At 43.0% G+C, this 11,534-nt stretch overlaps 1 pseudogene; it reads left to right on the top strand.

Annotated features, from left to right (window-relative positions):
• Positions 1-295: 295 nt before the first annotated feature.
• Positions 296-11,534, top strand: part of LOC139379223 (focadhesin-like) — a 49,434-nt pseudogene continuing 38,195 nt past the window's right edge.

Here is an 11,534-nt window from a genome sequence, read left to right on the forward strand (position 1 = left end):
GTATGCTGATGACTCCAGTTTTCTTAAGTTTGCAATATGGATCCCTGTACAGTCTCAATTAAGATCTTGATCACTTTTCTAGCCTCTCTGGATTAAAACCTAATTATGACAAGTATTCCATATTACGTATTGGATCGTTAAAAAATGCAGCGTTTACACTACCTTGTAGTTAACCAATAAAATGGGTGGATGGTGAAGTAGACATACTTGGTATTCACATCTCAAAAAATATAAATGAACTTACCACAATTCATTTCAATAGAAAGTTATCAAAAATAGATCTGATTCTGCAACCATGGAGAGGTAAATACTTGTCTATTTATGGAAAAATCACATTGATTAACTATTTGGTCCCATCAAAGTTTACTTGCTTACTAATGGCACTGTCTAATTCAGATTATTCTTTTTTGAAATCATATGAACAAAAAATATTTCATTTTATATGGAATGCTAAACCAGACAAAATTAAACATGCCTATTTATCTAATGAATATGAGTTTGGGGGCCTAAAATTATTAAATATTAAAGCTACTACAAAGCTATTACAACAAATGTAATGGTTAAACTCAAATATACTGATTCCTTTAAAAAAAGCATTCTTTATGGATTTAAAAAAATATATGTATATATTTATTAACGACATTATGAGTAGCAACCGAGGAGTTATGTAACATATGCAGTTATCGAAAATGTATGGGAAAATCTGCTCAATCCAAATTTAGAACCAGCTGATTGCAGTATTACCACCAAAATGGAGGAGGCAAGTGGAAAAGGGAGAAGTGGGGAACTTGTTTGCCTGCCATATATTAAAGATATAAATTGGCTAAAAGGAACTAGCAAAAGTAGAAAAATATACCAGTTTCATCTTAGAGCAAAAATGTTGACAGCCGGCCTCCCGGGTGGCGCAGTGGTTAAGGGCGCTGTAATACCACCAGAGACTCTGGGTTCGCGCCCAGGCTCTGTCGTAACCGGCCGCGGCCGTGACCGGGAGGACCGTGGGGCGATGCACAATTGGCCTAGCGTCGTCCGGGTTAGGGAGGGTTTGGCCGGTAGGGAAATCCTCGTCTCATCGCACACCAGCGACTCCTGTGGCTGGTCGGGGGCAGTGCGCGCTAACCAAGGTTGCCAGGTGCACGGTGTTTCCTTTTTATTTAATTTTAACTTAATTCTTTATTCAAATAAGATTTCATGACATAGTATGGAACTGTCAATTAGTTTCCCATACCCATTTGACCCTTACTGCATACCGTAACTGTGTTTTTGGCAGATTTGAACCAGAGGTCCAGTCTGAAAATATAGATATTGGTCATAGAGAATGATAGAGATCTCTGGTGGCCAAAAAAATCTATTTTAGCATGGGCAGCGCCATTGAGGGCTTTCATCATTTTAATGTAGTCAACTGGGTGGTACTTACATCTTCATTGGCTGATCCCTCCTGGTGACCCTGTTGTAGTCAGATGTCCAGATGTCTTCGATCTATCTCTATGATATTGTTTTAACTTTTTTAGCTTGAAAGTTTAAATCTGTAATGTAAAATTATATAAGTTATAGATACTGTATGTTTTGTGTTTAGTTCAACTGGAATATGTTTTCGTGTGCACCAGTGATGTTGCAGAAGTTCTACAATCTAGCTAACATTATTTAACAGTGGCCAGCTAGCTAATTTAGCAAGCTTGACAAATGCATAAAATGTAGTTATAATTTACACATATGATCTGTTAGTTTGTACTGACAACTGTGCGTGTTCTTTGCAAGTTATCAAGTCCTCAAAATTATTAACCTAGCTGAAAGTGAAAGTGACCTACGACATAAAGTTAGCTGTAGCTTAATAGCTAGCTAGCTCAGCTACATATATTTTGTATTTACAAGCATCAACAGAGGAAGAGGCGAAGCGAGAGGTTTTACTCCGCCCGACATCTGTTCACGAAAATATGCCCACTAGGTGAGGATTTCTTTCTAATGGAGGTGAATGAGAGTGTCGAAATTTGGTAAATAAATAATGTAATAGCTAATTTGCTACATGAGGCTTATTTGATTGGACAGAAGTTTCATAATTGTTAGGTTGTTATGAATGGACTGATATAAGTGGACACACAAGGCATTTCGGCAACTTACCCAAATCACCCATTTTAGCGTGGCCATTGCAATTGAGGGCTTCCACCATTTTAAATTAGTCAACTGGGTGGGGATTCCTATGAGTTGGGAGCAATCAGCCAATGAAGAAGAAAATTGACTACTTTAAAATGGATATAGACTCAATGGCCCATGCTGTCCCAGATGTAAATGGCACAGATACAAAGTCCTCTACCTAGCTCTATGGCCTGTTGTTCACACAGTTATCCACCCTCTCCTGTTATCCACCCTCTCAAAGGCTAGAATGGTCCCACCTGATCTCAGCTCTTAACGCCTGCCTTCCATCTTTGAGGACATGTATTTCCGTTGTTAAAGCGGTCATTTAAATATCTTGTCAATATAATAGACTATCTTTGGCATATGGGAACTTAGCTCTGTTCCAGGAAACTCATCATGATGTTATACAGTACATTCGGAACGTTTTCAGACCCCTTGACTTTTTCCACATTTTGTTACGTTACAGCTTTATTCTAAAATTGATTAAATAGTTATTTTTCCTCATCAAACTTCACACAATATCCCATAATGACGAAGCAAAAACATTTTTTTAGAACATTTAAAAAACGCAAATGACCCTTTACTCAGTACTTTGTTGAAGCACCATTAGCAGCGATTACAGCCTCGAGTCTTCATGGGTATGTCGCTACAAGCTTGGCACACCTGTATTTGGGGAGTTTATCTCATTCTTCTCTGCATATCATCTCAATCTCTGTCAAATTGGATGGGGCGTGTTGCTGCACAGCTATTTTCAGGTCTCCAGAGATGTTCGATCGGGTTCAAATCCAGGCTCTGGCTGGGCCACTCAAAGACATTCAGAGACATGTCCCGAAGCCACTCCTGCGTTGTCTTGGCTGTATGCTTAGGATCGTTGTCCTGTTGGAAGGTGAACCTTCGCACCAGTCTGAGGTCCTGAGCGCTCTGGAGCAGGTTTTCATCAAGGATCTCTCTGTACATTGCTCTGTTCATCTATGCCTTAATCCTGACTTGTCTCCCAGTCCCTGCCGCTGAAAAATATCCCAACAGCATGATGCTGCCACCACAATGTTTCACCATAGGGATGATGCCAGGTTTCCTCCAGACGTGGGTCTTTGCATTCAGGCCAAAGAGTTCAATCTTGCTTTCATCAGACCAGAGAATCTTGTTTCTCATGGTCTAAGAGTGTTTCGGTGCCTTTTTGCAAACTCCAAGCGGGCTGTCATGTGCCTTAACTGAGGAGTGGCTTCCGTCTTGCCACTCTACCATAAAGGCCTGATTGGTGGAGTGCTGCAGAGATGGTTGTCCTTCTGGAAGGTGTTCCTATCTACACAGAGGAACTGCTCTATCAGAGGGAACATCGGTTTCTTGAACGACTACCTGACCAAGGCTCTTCTCCCCCGATTGCTCAGCTTGGCCAGGCGGCCAGCTCTAAGAAGTGTGGTTCCAAACTTCTTCCATTTAAGAATGATGGAGGCCACTGTATTCTTGGAGACCTTCAATGCTGCAGAAATGTTTTGGTACCCTTCCCCAGATCTGTGCCTCAACGCTATCCTATCTCGGACATCTATGGACAATTCCTTCGACCTCATGGCCTTATTTTTGCTCCGATATGAACCGGCAACTGTGGGACCTTATATAGACAGGTGTGTTTATTTCCAAATCATGTCCAATCAATTGAATTCACATCAAGTTGTACAAACATCTCAAGGATGAGCAATGGAAACAGGATGCACCTGAGTTCAATTTCAAGTCTCATATCAAAGGGTCTGAATAGTTATGTAAATAAGATATTTCTTTTTTTTTCTTTTTTTAATACATAAGCAAACATTTCTAAAAACTGTTTTAATTTAGTCATTATGGGGTATTGTGTGTAGAATGCTGAGGATTTGTTTTATTTAATCCATTTTAGAATAAGGCTATAATGTAACAAAATGTGGAAAAGTCCACGGGTGTGAATACTTTCCAAAGGCGCTGTATATATACATCTGTGGAGGCTGCTGAGGGGAGGACGGCTCATAATAATGTCTGGAATGGAGTATTATGCCTGTGTTTGACACCGTTCCATTCCAGCCATTATTATGAGCCTTCCTCCCCTCAGCAGCCTCCACTGAAATCTATTGTGTCTCTAGTAACCCGAGGCGCAGCAGTTAGACAGATAGCTAAATTAGGCCACTATACAGTCAATGCTACACTGTTGGTAGAGTTTGTGGTGATTCTATCAAATGTACCCCATTGAAAATGTAAAGAGAATGTCCTATGTGTTCTGCCTGCCTTAACCAGTAACTAAATCGTGTTGGAGGACAAGCAACAAGCCATGGATTATTCTGCTGTCCACAAGCGGCAGGACTGTCACTTTCAAAGGCACAGGATTGACCATTTAAACAATGTAACATTGTTTACACTAGCAATGCCGAGCTAGCAGTACAGACCTGTCTACATTGTTAGTGAACAAGTTAAAGGCAGTCTAGAAACCCCTGGAATAGTTTCATTTACATGTGTTTTGCTGAGTATTATCCCTCTTTGAGTTTGGAAAATGTGCTATGCAGCACAAGTGAAATAACATAGATTTTTGTACTATCTGGGGGTCAAAGCTCGACATAGACATTACATTTAACATTTTAGTAGAAACTCTTATCCATATCGACTTACAGGAGCAATTAGGGTTAAGTGATTTGCTCAAGGGCACATCCAACAGATTTTTCACCTAGTCGGCTCAGGATTTGAGCCAGTGCCATTTCAGTTACTAGCCCAACGCTCTTTAGCACTAGGCTGCCTGCCACTAAGCTAGACTAGACTAGCAAGGCGAATGTTTGAATGTCGTCATTTCAATCCATAAATACTTGAACACCATCTGTCTTAGGCCTAATTCAACAACCACAAATGTGGTTTTCTACTCAAAGAATATGAATGTTAGTTTATTCCTCTAATTGTCTCGTAATCCACATTTAACTACACACCGCACACAATTTTGTTCTACATTTCAATCCCTTCACAACAAAATGTAATTTTATGGAACGGAACACCTTGTGCAGTGTAATAACAGTGTGGTGAATTCTATCCTCTTTTTAACACAAAGTCAAAGTCACTTAACAAAGAAAGGCCTATGATCAGGTTCAACCATAAACACCAACTTGTAGAAGACAGTTGTCAGAAGTCTACTTTTAGCATTGAATATGAGGACCTTACCGGGTCATAAGCTTGGGCTGCAGTCGTGTGGATGCTGCTGTGGCTGCTTTGTTAAGTCGTTGGGAATGAATGTTATAGCTGCGTCAGAGGCTGTGAATTGGCTATTGCACACTGTCGGCCTGTCACTTATCAGTACTTTAATATAGGGGGAACGGGTGGGGCTGGGGTGGGGTAGGGTGCAGTGGGTGGGTGGGGGGGGGGGGGGCGTCGCTACATTGTTTCCCCCTCTGTTCAGATAACATACAGATCTCCCTCTGGCTATCAGCCAGCCAGGCAGCCAGGGTTAGGCCCTGAGAGTAACCATCTGGTGGTCAGTCCACTCCACTCGTCTGTCCTCTCTGCCTCATTGTCCTTCTATAATGGGAAGACAACCTGAGATGGTCAAAGTTGCAATGCATTCAATGTAGCAACTAGCAAACTGCTTAGGAGCATGTCATCTTTCTGTATTTGGGAAGGTCAAGGAGTCTCGTGAACAATGCATTAAATTCATTCAAAATTATGTCAGTGGCTGTAGGCCAGTGTCACCTGTCAGAGCGTTAGTTTACACTGCAGGGGTCATCTTTCAAATAGATGCAGGTACAGTACCTGCTAGGGGTACCTGCATTAGGTTAGTTGTATATGACACAGCAGATGGCTAGAGTTTGGCCATCACTACTGTTTAATAGGTTGTCATGTCAGTCCGCTGGGAGCTAGGAGTAAAAATGTAGTGTAAAATATATATTTGAAACATGGCCAGAAAGTTTGGTTTTCCACACAATAATCAATAATCTTTGTTTTGTTTTGTTGTGTACTTTTGTTTCCAACAGGAGAGCTCCATTCTATTTGAGTTTTAAGTTATTTGAAAGCACAAAACCAGGAATATTTATCTTCTAGGCCTAATCTTTCTCTCTCCCTCCCTCCCTCCCTTACAAGCAGGCATGGCCAGAGGCCCTGTGATGCCGTGGTGCTCCTGGTAGAGCAGGCCACGCCGACCTGCACTACGTACTCAACAGCATCCTCAACCTCCTGCTCTCCACCAGGTACTACACACACACACACACACACACACACACACACACACACTGTCAAAACACATAATTATTAAAATGTTGTTCTCCTGCTACGACAGCCTCCCTGCCCCACCCTGTAGAGGTCTTAACAGATCTTATCCACACTGTCAGACATGTCCCTCCTCTATCTCTCTGTGGTGCAACACTGATAAGGACATCCTGTTACACAGCATTGTCACGTCATACTGTAGAGCAGTTATACTGAAAGTCATTATGAAACTCAACCTAGCTCTCCTATAAGCATTATTGAGACATCACTCAATCATATAAATCATACTATATTATTCACTATAGGAAGAAAATAAAATAGGCCTAGTGTATAGGCCTAGTGGTCATATCCGTGTAGAATCATCACTATGGTTACTATGATTCACTGTATGACACTGATGCATATGTTGTTGTTTATTTTATTTGTATTCTTTTTTTACACCACTTTCATTAAGGTCTGTCACCATGGTCACCAACATTTAACGATGGTCATTTACTTGAGTCTGGGCACCTTGCCCTGGTCTCTTTACATTGTTCGGACACACCATGGGCATTCTCGCTGTAAACAAGGTGATGACAGTAATTTCACTGAGGAAGGGACACGCTGTCCTTGCTACTCCCCAGGCTGCTGCTGCTGACTATTGATCTTGCTTAGGTAATGGCCTTCACAGCAGGAAATGGAACGTCAATCAGCTTGTGACCTTTCCAGCCTCTGATATTATGGCATGCGCCGTCTAACATCATTGTGTAAATGTACAGTGTTCTTCTATTACTGAGTCAGTCATGAAGCGTGCGTTGAGACTGAGAGGGACTGGTTGGTATTTAACATCCCAGATGAAGAGGGATGTGTCTGAGTGTTTGTCAGACTGACTCAGACTGTCAGTCCTCAATGTAAAATTGTTTATTTTTGGGTCAAATTAAAACGTAACAGAGATGCAGTGTTTGTATAGTGCTCTGTGGGCCAGTGTTGAAATGTTTTTCAAAATGAAGATTGGAGCTGTTTCTTCCCCATGTGCTCTCACTCACCAAAGTCTTGAAGGTCCTCGACACAGTATACTGTAAGTAAGTGGTTCCCAACCTTTTTCAGTTACTGTTCCACTAACTGAATTTATCTCTGCCCAGAGAACCCCTGAAGTACCTCCTCATGTGCATTTTACCAGTAGGCCTACTGTCTCATGAGTCTTCTCAAGTAGCCCCTGTGGATAGGGCAAGTATAGATTGGTTTTCTGTAAATTGCTAGTTATGTCCCTGACCTGATCATTTTTTTCTTCTGTTTATTGTGGACAGAAATGTGCAGAGGTTGATAAAAGTGATAGGAAGGCTTCTCCAGATGCAAGTGGACCAGAGAGACAATGGAGCAAGCTTTCACTTGTCTCTACTCCATCAGGCCCTTCCACTTTACATGTCCCTACTCCATCAGGTCAGTCCACTTCACATGTCCCTACTCCATCAGGTCAGTCCACTTCACTTGTCCCTACTCCATCAGGTCAGTCCACTTCACATGTCCTTACTCCATCAGGTCAGTCCACTTCACTTGTCCCTACTCCATCAGGTCAGTCCACTTCACTTGTCCCTACTCCATCAGGTCAGTCCACTTCACTTGTCCCTACTCCATCAGGTCAGTCCACTTCACTTGTCCCTACTCCATCAGGTCAGTCCACTTCACTTGTCCCTACTCCATCAGGTCAGTCCACTTCACATGTCCCTACTCCATCAGGTCAATCCACTACACATGTCCCTACTCCATCAGGTCAGTCCACTTCACATGTCCCTACTCCATCAGGTCAGTCCACTTCATCTGTGCCTACTCCATCAGGTCAGTCCACTTCACCTGCCCCTACTCCATCAGGTCAGTCCACTTCACTTGTCTTTACACTATTATACAGTATCATCATCCAGTCTTGGTCATTCCCTGTGAAAATGCCACACAACATTAGTATGAAGAAATATTATTTGAAAGGAGAATCTTAGAATATATATGATACTATACAGTATATTTGAATTTTAAGTCCACTATGTAATTTTTAACCTTTATTTAACTTGGCAAGTCAGTTAAGAACAAATCCTTATTTACAATGACGGCCTACCATGGACAATTTTGTCGTAATAACATCTTTCTGTAGTGGTAATATTATCATGATGTCATAATAACATTTAGTAGCCATGATAGTCAAAATATTATGTCATAACTTGTTGTAAGTAGTCTTACTGGGTTTTCATGAAAATACTACTATGAGGTCATAATAATTCTGTTTCTGAGTAGTAATATTTGAGTTAGTCCTTTGTGAAGTCATGGAAATGCTGCACTGATACTGCAATTATGTGACTATAGATCATGCTTGTGTTCCAAATGGCACCCTATTCCCTAGTGCACTACTTTTAACCAAGGCTGGTCAACAGTATTTGTTATAGGGAATAAGGTTTCCTATGGGAAGTATAGAATTTTTTCCCTTCGGAGCGATGCTAGTAAGTTAGCATACCGACCCCCTCCATAGGATTGTTCTCTGGCCGACCCATCCTGTTGATAGTGATTAATATCTCATTTGGGTAACATCAGCCTACTCTGATGGGCTGTTAAGGCCCAGCTCTGATTTAATTTCATAGTGGAGCAATTTACCATGAATCATGACCCCCTCAGGCGTCACCATAGGTGTCAGGAATAAGGAGCATGAATTGGGGGTAGGGTTGAATTGCGTCATTGGGGTACAAAAGGCCAGCATCTACTCCTACACTAGTGATCTGGGGCCGTATGTATCAAGATGTCTCAGAGTAGGACTGCTGATCAAGGTTCAGGTCCCCCTGTCCATGTGATAATATTACATATGATCTAAAAGGCTAAACTGATCCTAGATCAGTATTCCTACTGTGAGACGCTTGATACATACAGCCATAGAGTAAGTAGGTGTGCACCTTGAGCTATCTAACCAGCATACAACTCTCCAAGACATACATGGGGATTCTGGTTTTGAGAATTAATGGATATCAACCACCAGGGGTAGAGGAATCTGGAGGTCCGTCAGTACTAGGCATGATGAAAAAAAATCTCTTAGCTATACCCAGAACACAAATGGATGCTTTTCTCAGAGTTTGCAGAGAGAACCCTCATTTCCGCCCCCTGGTCTTTGATATACACCTTTGCCTCTGTAATCAGTTACAGAGTGGTGGGAAAATAAACTGAGTTAGGCCTATCCTTTTATTTATTTATTTCTCCCTCCCTTTCGTTTTCTCACAGCATCCCCTTGTCTTTCTTTCCATCCCTCCCTTTCTCTATATTCCTCCTCCTTTCCCTCCTTTCCCTTCTTTACCTTTCCTCTCCGTCTCGCTCCCTGTCATTCCCTGGTGAGAAGATTAATATGCTGGGGGCACCAGGGTGGCGCAGCAGGCCCGTCATTGGGTGACCAGCCTGGTTTAAATGCCGGTTTAAATGCTGCAGGATTTATGAAGGATACCCACTAGGTGCCCATTGTTGACTGTCTGCCCGCCGCTGCCCCCGCGCAATCTGCCACAGAGACACTAAGCCACTTAACTACCCAGCGGGACCAGGAGGATGGGGATAGGGGGATTCAGGTGGGCCGCATTCTCCCAGGATTACGTCCTGGGTATGTCTGTCTGTCCCATTAACCTCCTTGGTCCCTCGCAACCAGACAGGCTTCTCCCGTGCATCTGACCGATTTCCGATTCAGACTTGGTGTGGCACTAAAGCTGTTGGGTCTCCCTCACCCCAACCCTCACCTCCTTTTTTTGTGTTCTGGGTTCATCTGGGAGTCAGTGTAAGCTGCACACATTGCCAGACAGGTGTGTTCTTAAACGTACAGTCTAAAGTTAATGGGACAGTTAAAGGGACAGTTTTTTTTTGTCCAAGGTTTACTGACCTCATAACTTGTCTAATGTGGAGATGTGTTCATGTTGCACGCCATCAGGCTAGATCCAGCTGTATGCCTCAATCACAAATGAATGGAAAAGATAAGCACTATCTTCCTAATTCTATTCAGTACTTACATTTTCGATTCATTAGGATTTAAGCTATATAACTCATATAGACTTTCTACACCACCATTGCCATCGGATGTAGACTCATCTCGACATTAGATCACTTTGATATCTGAAAACATCTGACAAACTTTGGTTTTGGAGCAAACAGTCCCTTTAACGCCCCCTTACCCTCCAACCCAGCGCTCTCTATTCTGCCACTGCCAGTGAACTTGCAGTTCAACAACGGCAAGGTCAGTCTTGTCAGTTTCGCTCCCTCCATTGTCTGGCTGTGAAAGCAGGTAACGGTGGCTCTGTCTGGCCTGTCTAGAGAGAAAGAAGAAGGCCTGATGGATGAGCCGCATTGAACTGGAGGCCGAGACAAGCCACAGGGAACCTGAGGACAGGGATAGAGAGATGGTCAGACAGATTAAGCCATGGGACGCAGAGGGAGGGGGGAGGTAAAGGGAAGGGGGACGCTTTGTCCCTAAGAGTCTGTGGCAGGCAAGCTGGTCAGTCACGCTCTCAGTTAACAGAGCGAGAGACAGACTTCCTTCCCCCGGTGTTTCGGGAGCAGTGATGCGTGCAATGATTGAGGTGGGGCAGTGGTCAAGATCATGCCTGTCTGTCTGCAGGCAGTTTCTCCTTGCCACACTTCAAGTGTGTTGTTTTAACCTCAACCTTTGGTTGGTTCAAAGGTCATATCCAATCTCTCTTGACATTCAGATTTATGATTCTAAAGAGTGGGATTCCTTGTTATTGTAATCCATGAATCACTTTTCATGAAAGGTTCTTTGGGGATTCAGCTCCACCAGGGGTTTGGAGTTGATCCACTTTTCTTCAACCCCTAGACATTCTTTTTTTTCCCAGGAGCTCCTCTTCTGACCTAATTGAACATCATTGTGGATTGTTGTGACTGGAAACACCACAGGCCCTCTGTTTGCCAGTGGGCCCGTGGCCAGATCTTAGCCCGGGTACAGTCTGCCTGACGCCAGCCCTTCCCCAAACCCCAGGTGGCAGGGAGAGGTAGGGGGAAGACGGGGGTGAGGGGCGAGGGCAGGCATTAGCCTCAGAGAGGGTTATTTGGCTTTGGCGCTCTTCCTGGTAATGTTTTTTTGCCTCTTTGTTTTGCCGTCCAGTCTCACAGCAGACAAGGCAAGATCCTGTTACAATGATAGCCAGGCCATTTGTAGGCGTTGACAGGGACTTTGTTGGTTAGAAAGGCTTCCTATG

Source organism: Oncorhynchus clarkii, chromosome 21 (genome assembly GCF_045791955.1).
Source record: "Oncorhynchus clarkii lewisi isolate Uvic-CL-2024 chromosome 21, UVic_Ocla_1.0, whole genome shotgun sequence".
NCBI classification, from domain to species: domain Eukaryota; kingdom Metazoa; phylum Chordata; class Actinopteri; order Salmoniformes; family Salmonidae; genus Oncorhynchus; species Oncorhynchus clarkii.